At 41.1% G+C, this 16,548-nt stretch overlaps 1 protein-coding gene across 1 annotated transcript in view; it reads right to left on the reverse strand.

The window, feature by feature from the left end:
* LOC126341097 (uncharacterized) overlaps window positions 1–15,016 on the reverse strand; it is a 201,203-nt gene extending 186,187 nt beyond the window's left edge. The window contains exon 1 of the mRNA XM_050001749.1: window positions 14,756–15,016. The gene's annotated coding sequence lies outside the window, so the exon portion shown is untranslated. The remainder of the gene's footprint in view (window positions 1–14,755) is intronic.
* Between the last annotated feature and the right edge of the window lie 1,532 nt (window positions 15,017–16,548).

A 16,548-nucleotide genomic window follows, 5' to 3' on the forward strand; every position in this document is an offset into this window, starting at 1 on the left:
AGACGCGCTAGTAACTTTTCCGGCGACAATCTTACTGCCGCTATAATTGGCACCTTCTCTAGATGCTCATAATTGTTTGCTTGTGTCAAAGGCAACAGAATACACAGGAAATGTCACTTCGCAACACAGCGAAGTAAACGGCGCAGCAGAGTTTCGCTGCTGCAATGCCGAAGATAGGATGCACAATACTCAGACTTGACGCTTATCGGCATTATGACTGACGTCGGTGTATCGGAAAAAAAAAAAATGAAACCGATAACTCAGTGATTGACGGTTTAGTATCAGAGGCAATGCTGTGTGTTTTCCTTGCCACAAACTGGTGCTTAGATGTAACACAGTCCTCGCGTCGATATCGCTGTGAAGTAAATCCAGTTACATACGTCTGAATGCGATTATAAACAAGAATAGTGTACTGTGTTTTGTTTTTAGTAATTGATGCTTTCACAAAATTTTAGATGAAGCATCCACGCTGTGTTAGGAAGAAGGGATGGAAAGAAAGCTGGAGTTTGACGTTCTGTCGACGATGAGGCCTCTAGAGACAAAAGGTCCGGCTACAAGCATGGGAGACAAAGACCCAGTCTCAAGCGGGGTATTGGGAAAGGAGTTTACAGTTATAGCATCTGACTTACAAACATGCGAAACCTCTTGACATCTTGGTGAGTACCGGGGTCCTGGACTATTTTTAAATTAATCCTATAATGATAGCCCAGTGTATGCGAAAGCGTATTTGTTTATGAGTATACGGAGTAAAGTCGATGACTTGCTCGACGTTTACATAATAGCTTCATGGACAGTAGAAAAGGGTGAAGACAGCGTTTCTGATATGAAATAAGGTATTATTAATTTTTAATTAGAGAAAAGGTACGGTTTCTCGTTAATGAAACAGGGGCACGATTGTCCGTCGTCTTACTGTGCTGGATACAGTTCTCCATTAAGCTAACGTAAATTTCCGGAATCGTGTAGTTAAACTTGTGTAACAATGTATAAAGCCTACTCTATCTCCACAGTGCTCCTAATTTCATCGGCCTTGAAGGAAAAAAATACATTACACATGTTTTCGAAATCACTCGCTCAAGGGCAATATCATTTTCCATCAGAGCAAACTACATACAATGTTAAATCTCGCTATCGCATAAGTGTAGTGGGTTAGGTAATATGCTCTCTATGGATTTTTGTACATTTGACATTACATTCCCACACAAAATATTAGAGATGTCACGAGAAGATTTACAATGACCGACGAAGGCAATATATCATGTATTTCTACGTAACAATTTTATTTCAAAATTAATGTGCTTCTTCACAATATAAACTCAGCCATTATTACCTGTATTACAGAAAAAAAATTAGACGAGAGGGTGAAAGAGTGCCCGTTTCCAAAGATACGTGTCTGTATAAAACGCTGTTGACATGTGTGCTATAGAAAAAACCCACCATTTTAAAAAACATAACAGATTTACAATAAATTTTAAATACAAGGGTTTTATCTTTAATATTGACCTTTAAAGTAGTCACCAGCATTGTGTATAACCTGTTGCCAGCGATGTGGAAGTCGTAGGATAATCTTAGCAGAGCCAGTTGTGTTGACAGTTCGAGCGGCTCGGTCTATTGCCCATCGAATTTGTATCAGTTCTGAAGCGAATGCCGTGAAGTGTTTCCTTCAGTTAGAAATAGAGTTGAACTCATGAGGGCTTAAGCCTACGATGGTTTTTAAGGTGGTTTTCCATCTGCCTCAGGGAATGCAGGCTGGTTCCCCATGTTCCGCCTCAGTTACACTATGTCGGCGATTGTTGCGCAAACACTGTCTCCACGTACGTGTACACCATAATTACTCTACCACGAAAACTTTTGGCGTTACACTCGTCTGGTATGAGACGTTCCCGGGGAAGTCCACTGGGGACCGAACCGCACAACAACCCTGGATTCGGTGTGGGGCGGCGGTGGGGTGAGTGGACTGCTGTGGCCTGTTGTGGGGTTGTGAAACAGTGAGGGTTACGGTGGGACAAAGACTCTTCGTCGTTTTAGGCCCCCGGTTCAATACACAATACGCACACCTTCTCTCAAAACATGGAAATCGAAGAGTTCCCAGTAGATTTGTTTCACAGTATCGAAGATGAAGTGCTCATAGCTTTTAATATATGTGTTTCGAGGCTATATTTACTATGCATTTTTGCTTCGAATGATCATTGTGTCACATCCCTGATTACTGGGCATCTCTCCTGGGACACCCAGTAAAAAAAAGAAGTAGCATATGGCTGAAACAGTGTAAACACGTCAAACCATGTGTTTCTGAACGAAGTCACTCAACGAATTAAAATTTATTTCTTACCGTAATAACTGCTGTCGAATTAGTCATATTCCACTCATTTGTGTCACTGTACCTACATCAATACCATTATCTACCATTTTACAACTAAAGCTCTATGAACGTGTGAGGTGCTAAGGTCATGTCTGTAGCGTCAGATATATATTTTTACCTAACGCCTCTCGTATTTGCTGCGTTATCTAACTATGAACTCACAGTTTCTTGAAAACTATCGCATTACTAATAAGGAGGGAAGCTAAGTATTTCAGAACATGTATTCTACATAACTACTAGCCTTAATGATGTAAGAGAAATGAATTTGCACTGACGCACCTCAGTGAAGTAGGAACTGGTATAGCTTCAAAAAATAATTTAGCTATTATAAAATTTTTAGAGAACAGAAGGTATCGCTGAAAGTGAATTAGTCACTTAGTTTATTATGTTACAGCTGTTACTTGAGAATGTTGCAATAGCTGAAATCGCGATCGTAAATAAATAAATTAACAAGAGTTCAGCATTTTATGACATTAGCGTTCCATTTGTAACCGCACTTAACTGACGACTGAGCAGATCTGTATAATGACTTACTACATGCCACTTCACATTTCTGCTAAGTTTCAGACAGCGTATCTACTGATTAGCACGTGCTTTCTAATTTTTCTTGAACAGGTTTCTGCGTTGAAACATTAGTTCCTTGCCGTGCTGATGCCATAAAGTAGGATATTGAGGGCTGCTTGGGTCCAACATCAAGAATAGCGCTGCCTGCTCAAACCAGAGATAGTGATTCGAGTCCAAGTACGGGGGTCCAGTGATACGTTCACAGCAGCTTATTGTATCACATAATGATGTACATTCCCACCCATGTGAGCATTTTAATACTGTCTTTCGTAGGTATGTATTTTAGAAGCTGACGAAGGAAACTGATTGTGGATCCACGTAAGGAGCACCACATAGTTCATTGATGCCAGACGTCAGTAAGTGAACGATGAATATGGATACTGTCGGCACTAACGACATGAGGAACTACAGTAATGCAAAACGGAAGACAGTATAGATGACGTAAACGAGACTCCTGGGGGGGGGGGGGGGATATAGAGCATTAGGTCTTTCCTGCAGGTAACAGCGAGAAGTACAAGAATACGTAAATATACGTAAATTCTGCCTTCTGACAATTTTTCGTTACAGACAAACTGAAACAATTATCTTCGTCAGTCACTTATTTTCTTTCGCTACACGCTCATAGTACAGCAACGGAGTCTTACATTACAAACTATGACACCGCAGCAAGAAGCATACTGCCGAGTGTCATATACTCAGTCATACACGCATTTGTACACCCAGGAGTCGACAGCACACACGAAGAAAACACAGTCCAACGGTCGATTAGGGATAGAAATATAATGCCTTGTAATTCAGTGACAATGATTTTGGACAACATGATTGTGGAGATGAAGCAGCAATTAGTATGATTAATCAATTATTCAAAAACAGACTTAATCGCATTTATTATTATTATACCGCCAACCGGTTTCAACGCGACATAGGGGTCATCATCTGAGCGTTTACACTGTGAAATTATACATATCCGTCAAAAAGACTCCATTATACAACAGCTAAAATTACGTAAATGTTAAAATATGTTAGCCATTGGTCGACTGCTGGTGATGTCACTCCTGTCTACGTAACGGCAGGAAACTATGCGAGACTAACCATTCGTAGGGGCTTAAATAGCGTGCTGAGATCACGTGAATAGATGGCAACACCCCCAGCGGCAGTCAACGGCATTAAATACAAAATGTTCAAATGTGTGTGAAATTTTATGGGACTTAACTGCTACGGTTATCAGTCCCTAAGCTTACACACTACTTGAACTAAATTACCCTACGTACAAACACACCCATGCCCGAGGGAGGACTAACTTCCGTCGGGACCCATTAAATACAGATTATTGTATTCAGTACTAGTCACCTTGGTTTAGCATAAATTTAAGTGACAGTAAATAACAGAAAACGGAACCATTCCATTTAAAAAGAGTTACAATTAGAGTGTTAATTATAAAATAATAAATGTTCCGTAGTCAACTCGTAAAATTCGTAAAAGTATATTACATTATGTGCCACAATATAAAGTAAAACAATTTTTGGCACACCCAAAGTGGTGTCGTCTTGAATTATATCTATTTGTATATTTACCGGTCGTTGTGGCCGAGCAGTTCTAGGCGCTACAGTCTGGAACCGCGCGACCGCTTACGGTCGCAGGTTCAAATCCTGCCTCGGGCATGGATGTGTGTGAAGTCCTTAGTTAGGTTTAAGTAGTTCTAAGTTCTAGGGGACTGATGACCTCAGAAGTTAAGTCCCATAGTGCTCAGAGCCATTTTTTTATTCGTATATTTACGTAGAAAACATTTGAGTCAATTTACTAAAACGGCCAATATGGAAGGACTACAAAGCCCTCTTGTCCTTGCGGTGAGGACGCAGTTGCCATGGATTATAAAGCGTATACCAGGCGCTCGCTAGTCTGTGTAGCGAGGACCATGATGACGGTAATGGCATGGTTCCGTTTTCTGTTATTTACTGTCACTTTAATTTATGCTAAACCAAGGTGACTAGTAATTACACATAATAAACTGTATTTAATGCCGTTGATTGCCGCTGGGGGTGTTGCCGTCTATTCGCGTGATCTCAGCACACTAAGTCTCTACGAAGGGTTAGTCTCGCATTGTTTCCTGCCGTTACGTAGTCATGGGTGACTGGAATTCGGTAGTAGGAAAAGGGAGAGAAGGAAACGTAGTAGGTGAATATGGACTGGGGCAAAGAAATGAAAGAGGAAGCCGTCTGGTAGAATATTGCACAGAGCACAACTTAATCATAGGTAACACTTGGTTCAATAATCATAAAAGAAGGCTGTATACATGGAAGAAGCGTGGAGATACTAAAAGGTATCAGATAGATTATATAATGGTAAGACAGAGATTTAGGAACCAGGTTTTAAATTGTAAGACATTTCCAGGGGCAGATGTGGACTGACCAAAATCTATTGGTTATGACCTGTAAATTAAAACTGAAGAAACTGCAAAAAGGTGGGAATTTAAGGAGATGGGGCCTGGATAAACTGAAAGAACCAGAGGTTGTACAGAGTTTCAGGGAGAGCATAAGGGAGCAATTGACAGGAATGGGGGAAAGAAATACAGTAGAAGAAGAATGGGTAGCTTTGAGGGATGAAGTAGTGAAGGCAGCAGAGGATCAAGTAGGTAAAAAGACGAGGGCTAGTAGAAATCCTTGGGTAACAGAAGAAATATTGAATATAATTGATGAAAGGAGAAAATATAAAAATGCAGTAAATGAAGCAGGCAAACAGGAATACAGACGTCTCAAAAATGAGATCGACAGGAAGTGCAAAATGGCTAAGCAGGGATGGCTAGAAGACAAATGTAAGGATGTAGAGGCTTATCTCACTAGGGGTAAGATAGATACTGCCTACAGGAAAATTAAAGAGACTTTTGGAGAAAAGAGAACCACTTGTATGAATATCAAGAATTCAGATGGAAACCCAGTCCTAAGCAAAGAAGGGAAAGCAGAAAGGTGGAAGGAGTATATAGAGAGTCTATACAAGGGCGATATACTTGAGGACAATATTATGGAAAAGGAAGAGGATGTAGATGAAGACAAAATGGGAGATAGGATACTGCGTGTAGAGCTTGACAGAGCACTGAAAGACCTGAGTCGAAACAAGGCCCCTGGAGTAGACAACATTCCATTGGAACTACTGACGGCCTTTGGAGAGCCAGTCCTGACAAAACTCTACCATCTGGTGAGCAATATGTATGAGACAGGCGAAATACCCTGAGACTTCAAAAAGAATATAATAATTCCAATCCCAAAGAAATCAGGTGTTGACAGATGTGAAAATTACCGAACTATCAGGTTAATAAGTCACAGCTGCAAAATACTAACACGAATTCTTTACAGACGACTGGAAAAACTAGTAGAAGCGGACCTCGGGGATGATCAGTTTGGATTCCGTAGAAATGTTGGAACACGTGAGGCAATATTGACCCTACGACTTATCTTAGAAGCTAGATTAAGGAAGGGTAAACCTACGTTTCTAGTATTTGTAGACTTAGAGAAAGCTTTTGACAATGTTGACTGGAATACTCTCTTTCAAATTCTGAAGGTGGCAGGGATAAAATATAGGGAGCGAAAGGCTATTTACAATTTGTACAGAAACCAGATGGCAGTTATAAGAGTCGAGGGATATGAAAGGGAAGCAGTGGTTGGGAAGGGAGTGAGACAGGGTTGTAGTCTCTCCCCTATGTTATTCAATCTGTATATTGAGCAAGCAGTAAAGGATACAAAAGAAAAATTTGGAGTAGGTATTAAAATCCATGGAGAGGAAATAAAAACTTTGAGGTTCTCCGATGACATCGTAATTCTGTCAGAGACAGCAAAGGACTTGGAAGAGCAGTTGAACGGAATGGACAGTGTCTTGAAAGGAGGATATAAAATGAACATCAACAAAAGCAAAACGAGGATAATGGAATGTAGTCGAGTTAACTCGGTTGATGCTGAGGGAATTAGATTAGGAAATGAGACACTTAAAGTAATAAAGGAATTTTGCTATTTGGGGAGCAAAATAACTGATGGTCGAAGTAGAGAGGATATAAAATGTAGACTTGCAATGGCAGAGAAATTTGTTAACATCGAGTATAGATTTAAGTGTCAGGAAGTCATTTCTGAAAGTATTTGTATGGAGTGTAGCCATGTATGGAAGTGAAACATGGACGATAAATAGTTCTGACAAGAAGAGAATAGCAGCTTTCGAAATGTGGTGCTACAGAAGAATGCTGAAGATTAGATGGGTAGACCACATAACTAATGAGGAAGTATTGAATAGGATTGGGGAAAAGAGATGTTTGTGGCACAACTTGACCAGAAGAAGGGATCGGTTGGTAGGACATGTTCTGAGGCATCAAGGGATCACCAATTTAGTATTGGAGGGCAGCGTAGAGGGTAAAAATCGTAGAGGGAGACCAAGAGATGACTACACTAAGCAGATTCAGAAGGATGTGGGTTGCAGTGGGTTCTGGGAGATGAAGCTTTCACAGGATAGAGTAGCATGGAGAGCTGCATCAAACCAGTCTCAGGACTGAAGACCACAACAACAACACGTAGACAGGAGTGACACCACCAGCAGTCGACCAATGGCTAACATATTTTAACATTTACGTAATTTTAGCTGTTGTATAATGGAGTCTTTTTGACGGATATGTATAATTGCACAGTGAAAACGCCCAGAAGATGACCGCTACGTCGGGTTGAAACCGGTTGGCGGTATAATAATAAATGCGATTAACACTGTTTTTAAATAATTGATATTGACAATGATTATGATCTATTCTGTCCATATGGCAGGTTCATCACAGCATGTCCAACAATCTCCAGTCCTCTCAGTTTTCCACCATCCATTACGTTGCTGCTTTTGACGCATTTATCTTGATGTCGTCTGTTAGCTGGTATCTTCTGTGTCTTCTTTTGTTTCTCTTCCTTCTAGGGGATCCACCCATGATGCAGTCTCTCCCTGTTTTATCTGTCTATTTCACGCCATTCATTCTTCTCTAAAACCGAGAGAGGCTAGCTGTTTAGGGGGTTTTGAGATTAGGATTTAGTGTGCATGTTTCCGTACCATACACTGGGGCGCTCCATATGCAATGAGGTGACAAAAATTACAGGATAGCTCCTAATATCGTGTCGGATACCCTTTTACCCGAAGAAGTAGAGGAACGCGGCGTGGTGTGGACTCAGGAATACTCAGCCATACTACCTCTACGGCCATCCAAAATAGAGGAAGTGCTGTCGCTACAGGATTTTCTGCACGAACTGATCTCTTGATTATGTTCCATAAATGTTCGAAGGTATTCACGTCGGGCTATGTGGCTGGTCGAATCATTCACTCGAATTGTCCAGAATGATCTTCAATCCAATCGCGAACAATTGTGGCCCTGTGACTCGGCGCATTGACACCCATAAAAATTCCACCGTTGTTTGGAAACGAAGTCCATGAATGGCTGCAAATGGTCTCCAAGTAGCCGAACATAGCTATTTCTAGTAGACCATCGTCTCAATGGACTATAAAATCCAGTCCATTCCGTATAAACACAGCCCACAACATTAATCCTTATTTGGCAGTGTTGCTCTCAAGCAACATCAAATTTACGTTGGCCTTATGGCACAACAAACACTTCCCAGTGCCTTTTACTAGCATTGTTGGCTGCAGGCAACGTTCCTTTACATACTGCGATTGCCAGTTGTAATAGTTCAAGGTTTTCCACACGAGATGGCTGTTTGTGCAGTAATGTTACAGAGATCTCTTGTGATCAACAAGGGTGTCTTATTTTGGTTCTGAAAGAGTGGATTTCAATAAATTGGCAGTAATCTTAGCAGATTTTCTTCAAGAAATTCCCAGAGGTGAGTTTACAGCAGAAATATTTCAATCTAATATTGCTTTGAATTACGTAAATAGTATAAAAGTTTTATGTTGTCTGAGCAACATTGCCCATAGTTGGGACATGAGTCATTAGTATATTACATATGCTTACAGTGAATATTCAAAACAAAATCTGACACTTGCAAGCTCATTTTGTGGTGTCCAACCACTCTCAACAACAATGAAAAAGGAAGAATTGATGTGCCCTGTCCCAGTACTGTACGTCAGTACAACAAGCACATGCGACGAGTTGATCTTGCTCGTATGCTGATAAGAGCTCTACGGAGTACCAATGAAAACCAGGTGATGGCGCATGAGATTGATTGGATTTATGCTAGATCTGAGTGTTTAAAGTGCCTGGCCGGTATTTCGAAGAGAATCTCTGGACAAGTAGACCTTACTGAAGTCATTCATGGCAGATATTGCCAATGGTTTGATGTTTTCAGGGAAAAGGAAAGTAGGAAGGCCCTCAATGGACATAACACCACCACAAAAGAAGAGGAGGAAGCCAATAGCTTCGACTGTTACACAAGATGTCCGATTTGATAATATGGAGCATTGGCCTGTATACGGTCTCAAATGTCGTTATTGTCCATCTGGGTTTTCTACAGTCGTGTTCAAAATGCAATCTCGTATTGTGCTTCGTTCCTAAGAGGAACTGTTTCCATAAATTCCATTGCAAGAAGAACTAGAAGCGAAAATGAAACAGTTCTATTATGCAGCAGGAATGCACAAATGTGTTTATAAATTAAATTACGTACAGGAAACCTTTTGCTTGAGGTTATTGGCAAACACTTTTTTTCTATAATATGTATAGATGTGAGCTACTGCTGGCAATGTTGCTTGTAAACAACATTTCATAATTTTTGTCAAAAAGTTCTAAAACTGGCTGAATTGTATTTCTATAAGCGTAATAAATAAATATAAGCACTGAAAATTTGTTTTATTTTCACCATTTGCCAAATAAAGGGTTAAGGAGCCACTACCAGCTTGCACAGTGCCTTGTTGACAACTTCGGTCCATGGCTTTCAGGGTTCAGTGCCACATTAACCCTACCATCGCCTCTTACCAACTGAAATCGAGACTCATCTGACCAAGCCAGTCGTCTATGGTCTAACCAGTATGGTCAAGAGCCAAGGAGAGGCGCTGCAGGCGATGTCGCGCTTTTAGCAAAGGCGCTAGCGTCGGCCGTCGGCTCCCAAAGCCCATTAACGTCAAATTTCGACGCACTGTCCTGACGGATACGTTCATCGTACGTCCCACATTGATTTATGTGCGTTATTTCGCGCAGTGTTGTTTGTCTGTTAGCACTGAAAACTCTACGGAAACGACATTGCTTTCGGTCGTTAAGTGAAGGCCTTCGGCCACCGTGTTGTCCGTGCTGAGAAGTAATGCCTAAAATTCTGTATTCGCGTCACACTACTGACACTGTGGATCCCGGTATATTGAATTTTCCCGACTTCCAAGATGGAATGTACCTTGATTCTAGCTCCAACTAACATTCCATTTTCAAAGTCTGTTAGTGCTTGTTGTGCGACCAAGTCGGAAACCTTTATTTTCACATGAATCACCTGAGTACAAATGACAGTTCCCCAGTGCACCGTCCTTGTAAACTGCGTTCAAAAATGGTTCAAATGGCTCTGAGCACTATGAGACTTAACATCTGTGGTCATCAGTCCCCTAGAACTTAGAACTACTTAAACCTAACTAACCTAAGGACATCACACACATCAATGCCCGAGGAAGGATTCGTACCTGCTACCGCAGCAGTCCCACGGTTCCGGACTGAGCGCCTAGAACCGCGAGACCGCCGCGGCCGGCCTGTAAACTGCGTGTACGCTGTGTTACCGCCATCTGTATTTGTGCATATCGCCGTCTGATGACTTGTCACCTCTGTGTGAAGCATTTAACTAATCTCCTCCTAAGTTGTTTCTTTATTGGGCTGCAGAAAATAGTTTTTAAAAGAATTATTTTGCAGTAGTTACCTTTGTGTTCATTTCTACATTACATGTGATGTTACTGTTTACATCCTTCTAAACTGAAGTCCCGAACTTATTTCAGTTACAAATCATCACTTATTTTCCTTGCACCACTGTCTCATATTTGGATTTACGTGGCTTGTGCGAGTGCAGATGTGGTGTCATCTTCCTCTAGCGGCCCACTAAGGCCTCACTGCTTCTATGCCACGACACTTAGCCACTGTTATCCGTGCCAAAGATGCACGTACTGTCTGCGAGGTAGGTAGTCATAATGTTCTGGCTGATTAGTGTATTGTATGTCTTAGGACAGTGTCACTCACAGTGCACATATTACACAGACTATAAATCTGTGTTTTGCGTCTTCAGCCAATAAGGTGTGTGTTTAAGACGAGTAAAACAGATTAATTCATTTGCAAAATAATGAGACATTTGAAGCTTTTTCTACACGGGAGTTTAATTCCATCAACAATCCGGGATGGAAGGTACACGATGAATCCCGAAGCCAACACGTGCTTGCACGCTGGTGTTACGTCCTCATTCTGCAAGGTAGTGAGTACATTCTGCTGGCCTGCACAGAAGATGTAGAGAAGTTACCACTGGCGTACAAATTTTATAGATGGCTGTCTTTCACGTGGGCATTCTGTCTCCCTTTCGGGAGTCCCTTCGCTTTTTCCCTCCGTGTACCCTCCAGATGAAGCGGTGACTTTTGCTGTGAACGTGGGGTACCAATCGCACTATTTAACCTTCACTAAATACACAGTACGTCGTCCTGACGTCTCGCGGACCTATGATACCAGTTGCGTCATTATTACTGGTTGGACGTATTTATCAAGATTTCGAATTTATTGCGATTATTCTGGTGCAATATATTTTGGTTATTATTATCCGTGTCTCGTAATAGGCGCATTTGCCTCTCCCAGGTCCACTTCAGCCTGAGTAGATTGGTGATTCGCAACGAATTCTGAGAATAAATGGAGTACATATGGAAGAAATGATTAACAAACTTTTGGAGGACAATGATTACGAGATAGAAAGTGATGACACGTTTTCAAAACAGGAATTGGATGATGGTGCTGATGGACAGGACGACATAACACGGATGAAGATGATCTCAGTGATTGTCATATCGCTGTGATTCGTACTTTTATGGTAGGGGAAACTGCTTCAATTGGAGAAAAGCACTACCATCAGCTAACATCAGAAGAAGGCAACTAACATACACAGGGCTGCAGATTCCTGATTTGCAACTTACGCGTAAATCCTTGGATATGAATCCAGATATTGAGCAAACATTTTAGGTGCGTTCTACAGTGATCGAAGAAAAACATCGGTAATATGACAGTACTCTCAAAAGAACATATCTTTCGTACATGATTTTGATGGCCTGTATCTGAAAACTTTTATGGCCTTACTTGTATTGGCCGGCCGGAGTGGACAAGCGGTTCTAGGCGCTACAGTCTGGAACCGCGCGACCGCTACGGTCACAGGTTCGACTCCTGCCTCGGGCATGGATGTGTGTGATGCCCTTGCGTTAGTTAGGTTTAAGTAGTTCTAAGTTCGACGGGACTGATGACCTGAGAAGTTCCATAGTGCTCAGAGCCTTTTGAACCAGCTTGTATTGGCTGCAATCTCCAAATCTGGCAATGAATCCATCTTTTCTCGATGGTTGCAACCATACGTGTTATTTTTCACAGTACTGCAGGGAGAAGTTTTTGTTCATATCGACAGCCCATTGATTTCAGAATCAAGCTGACAGGACATTAGGGGCGAAAGAAGATGCGACTGCCACACTGCCAAACATCTTTTGTAGATTTATCGTGAAATGTTAGTGGTGTTACTCTGCAAACTGTGCTGCATCCATTGACAAATTGCTTTTGCCTTTCTGTGGTCGATGTAGATTTCGCATATACCTGCCAAGGAAACCGGTGGAATATTGGTTAAAAATAGTGTGTCTGACAGACACCAATACCTGTTACTTGGATAACGCCCACACTGTGACCTCTAAAAAAATTGAAAGTCATCAGTATGTGAATTTTGAATTTATTCTTTGAGTTTTCCAGGGATTCTGTTTCTGATTCCTAGTCGTTTAACGAAGTCTGGCATAGCGTAGGATTAATAAGTAAAAGTTCTTTTTCTAGATTTTTGAGGAAAGCTGTAATGTCCACTTTTTCGGGAAATAGCTTGCGTTTTTTGTACTTTCTTCTTGATTATTAATGTTTCTTGTTTTATTTCGCTGTCATACGTTTTAAAACATGTAGCGATTTCAAATCAACAAACAATAAGTTGAGACAAGATATAAATCAGTATGGTCTAGCAAACTTCCGGAGCCTGACACCATGATCCCACGTACATTACAAAATCGTATGATACCATGAAATTTAAGGAGTAAATCATTTGTTCTGGTGGGAGTCGAATCTATGGCCTAGACTCGGACCGCTAGGGTTCGCTAAGACTGAGGGATCTCTGACAAGAAGGCGCGCACCTCAAATAGACAACTCACGCCCTCAGATCTCTTGTCAGTTTCTCAGGATAAAGATAGGACCGTGATCGAGAGAGGTGTGCTGCGCTGTGGAGCATCAAAAAGGCAAGCGGTGGGAGACCACCAAGGCCAACTATGACGACTCGCCCGTGTCCTGCTTCCCTACAGTTTTTTTCTTATTATCTATTTCGCCGGTATTTTGTGGATGACCCATCGACATGAATTACATATTTCCTACGGAATTTCGCTACAATCCATTCGTGTTTTTAATTGACTTCTGCAGTACCTCGTGAGACAACATGTTTTCCACAGTTTGTTACTGACAATATTTTCAGCCAACGTATTTGTAGGACCTTTCTGTATATTTCTCAGCTTTTAGTACAACTACTACTCGTTCGCCGTTCTGACGCGAGCTCTAGAAACAGTCCACAAAATTGTTATAAGAAGCGCGCAAACGAGTACAAACTACTGGAAAGAAGTCAAGTGCAAAATAATCGGGATGTGGCGCAAGAAATTCTTTGAAACAAGATTTGCATCTGACATTTATTCAGCTATGTATTTCTCTTCTCTTATAAGTCTATTGAAAATATCAGCTGCAGAATAGTGTGCACATTTCTGTAGAATGATTAAGTGTGTCATTCAATCGCAAATACTTTCCATGTCAGGCATTCAATAAATAAATTCTGCAGTACTTACACAGTAAGTTTTTAACCACATAATTCAGGACGGTGTTTATTTAAAGGGATGACAGAGTTTTCAGAAATGTAAACAACTCGGAAATAGTTCTGATAGTCCGTTCTGAGCTACGACTATCCTTTGCGAACACCCGTAATATCACAGCCAAGGACTTGATAGATCAAATCAGTGCGGTAAACAAGCTTCTGCTCTTCAGTGACAGCGATGAGTAAATGTTCCACGTTCTTCAAATAGCCACAAGATGCTTCCCTGCTCAGAACGGTAATAACTAGATCGCTACTTGAAGCAACCTAATTAGGCAGAAAAAAATACTTTTTAATCTTCTATGTGCGCCTAAGTCGAAAGCTCTGTAAGCTACACACACTATTGTTATTTAACTCTACATCAAAGAAAACCACACATTTATGCATTTTTTGAAAATATTGGCAACTGTACTTGGCACCTTATCTGTCAATTAAGGTCATTCGAAATTCCATCCAAGGGCATCAGTTATCACACAAGCATGCAACAGTACCTGTCTGCAACGGCCACGAGAGCATTCAGACATCTAGCGATTGTTTAGAAAGCTACTACAAACTGCACTGTAATTACATCATACAGTCACGAATTTATCACAACAAGAAAAATGAATAGTAAAGAGAGAAAAAGCAATGGAAATTAACAGTTGTCTTTTATCCATTAGTTCCGAATGTTGTTTGTGACACTATGGGGAGCGCGCGAAGAACTTGTAAAGATAATTTCGCGGAAACGCTTGCTGGCAGATCTGTCCATTTCACCGCAGAGCAGAGTTTACAATTAGATAGAGGTACTCACTCTCAGTAGTAGGAATTAGTCTTGGAATAGAGAAGTGGGATGTTCTGGCCCTCGTGAGCAGCTGCCGAGATTTCGCACCAACACAGGTTGCGGTTCTGCGTGAACTCAAGCGTAATCTGGCTGGCTGATAACATGATGCGCCGGTAGTTGCCGCCACTTGTTGCCTTACGTTGTGCCATCTAGCGCCGTGAGGAAGAAGCTCAAGAAGCGGGACTTTGGGACTAGTTGCGCCGAGCTGCCGCTCAGCGCTGTGTTGCTTCTGAGGCTATTGAGCTTAAGGGCCGGTTGTACAACCTCGGGGTAAATACAGGGCTAACTAAACGAGGAATAGGCTAACCATGCATTAACTTGAATGCAAGTTGTACGTCGCCATTTTATTCCTCAGTTAAGTTGCAGCAACTGAAGAGGACTCCGGGTATTTTCGCTTACGTCATTTCATATTTACTCGGTCGTCTGCAAGAATAGCGGATCGAACACGAGTGATTAAAGTTCCAGATCGCAAAACATTTCGCTTGAGGATACTTTGGTGATGGTAGATATTGTAAATGAGTTCAAAATTGTTGTAGAAAGTATCAAAACTGTTGTAGTCTCATTCAATGAAAATATTAGCGCAAGATATTTAACAGAATGGTGGCCCCTTATGTGGAATGTAAATTCCAAATTACGTAGAATGAAATACACGATTTGATGCTTGGTTGGTTGATTTGGGGGAGGGGACCAAACAGCGAGGTCATCGGTTCCATCGGATTTGGGAAGGATGGGAAGGAAGTGTCCTTCCACAGGAACCATCCTGGCATTTGCCTGAAGCGACTTAGGGACATCACATAAAACCTAAATCAAGATGGCCGGACGTGGGTTTGAACCGTCGTCCTCCCAAATGCAAGTCCAGTGTGCTACCACTGCGCTACCTCGCTCGGTACGCGATTTGATAAAGCTGTGAATAGGACGCCACAGTCATTTGGACGGAGATGCAACATTTCTAGACGATACTATTCCATCAATTGTAGCTGTATGTTAAATGGTGAATTGTAAGTAGATATAAAATATAGCAGCAACTATAAGAGGCCGCCTTCTGTGTGTATCTCCAGCCAACTGTGACAACACAGACATCATGGAGATTGATTTGACTGAAAATTCTGAGAGGGTTTACTGACTAGCTTGCTGTTGTATTTACTTCTTAGAATGATTAATTCAATGGAGTAGCAGTGGATGTTAGACAGGTAATACCCTCGCTGAATTATTGAACACTATTTGTGCATTCACATTTGCAGTTCTTGGGCATTTATTCCTCTGATGTGGTGATTATTAATTATATCGAGTATATATGAAAATTAAGATGCCAACATTTACAACAATAAGCTACCATTACTTTTTTGAAATCGTGGGTAGAAATGTGCTCATGGCATATATCAAACTGGAAGCTGTTGTTGTATCTCATCCTAAATATTTCAGGAACAGTAACTATTTCATATATAATTTGGCTTGTGCAATCATCTCTGACAGCTATATACAATGTAGGAGGGGGAGAGGAAGTAACAAGAAGTGTGACACCGTGACTGTGTTTTTTTCTTCTTTATAGTCTTCTCAACTTAGATCTGTCAGTTTTGGCTTCAGAATAAAAATACCTGTTCACAAATGTGAAAGAATTAGCAGAGTTGTTTCAAAAGTAGTTTGACAAGAATCAGAGGACAGGGAAGATCTGTAGCGTTTAAAAAAATCATAAAGTTCAAAATTAGGATCAGAAAATAAAAAATAAAACAAATGATATGAGAATGAAAATAAGTTAATCAGTA

Source organism: Schistocerca gregaria, chromosome 1 (genome assembly GCF_023897955.1).
Source record: "Schistocerca gregaria isolate iqSchGreg1 chromosome 1, iqSchGreg1.2, whole genome shotgun sequence".
Lineage (NCBI taxonomy): Eukaryota > Metazoa > Arthropoda > Insecta > Orthoptera > Acrididae > Schistocerca > Schistocerca gregaria.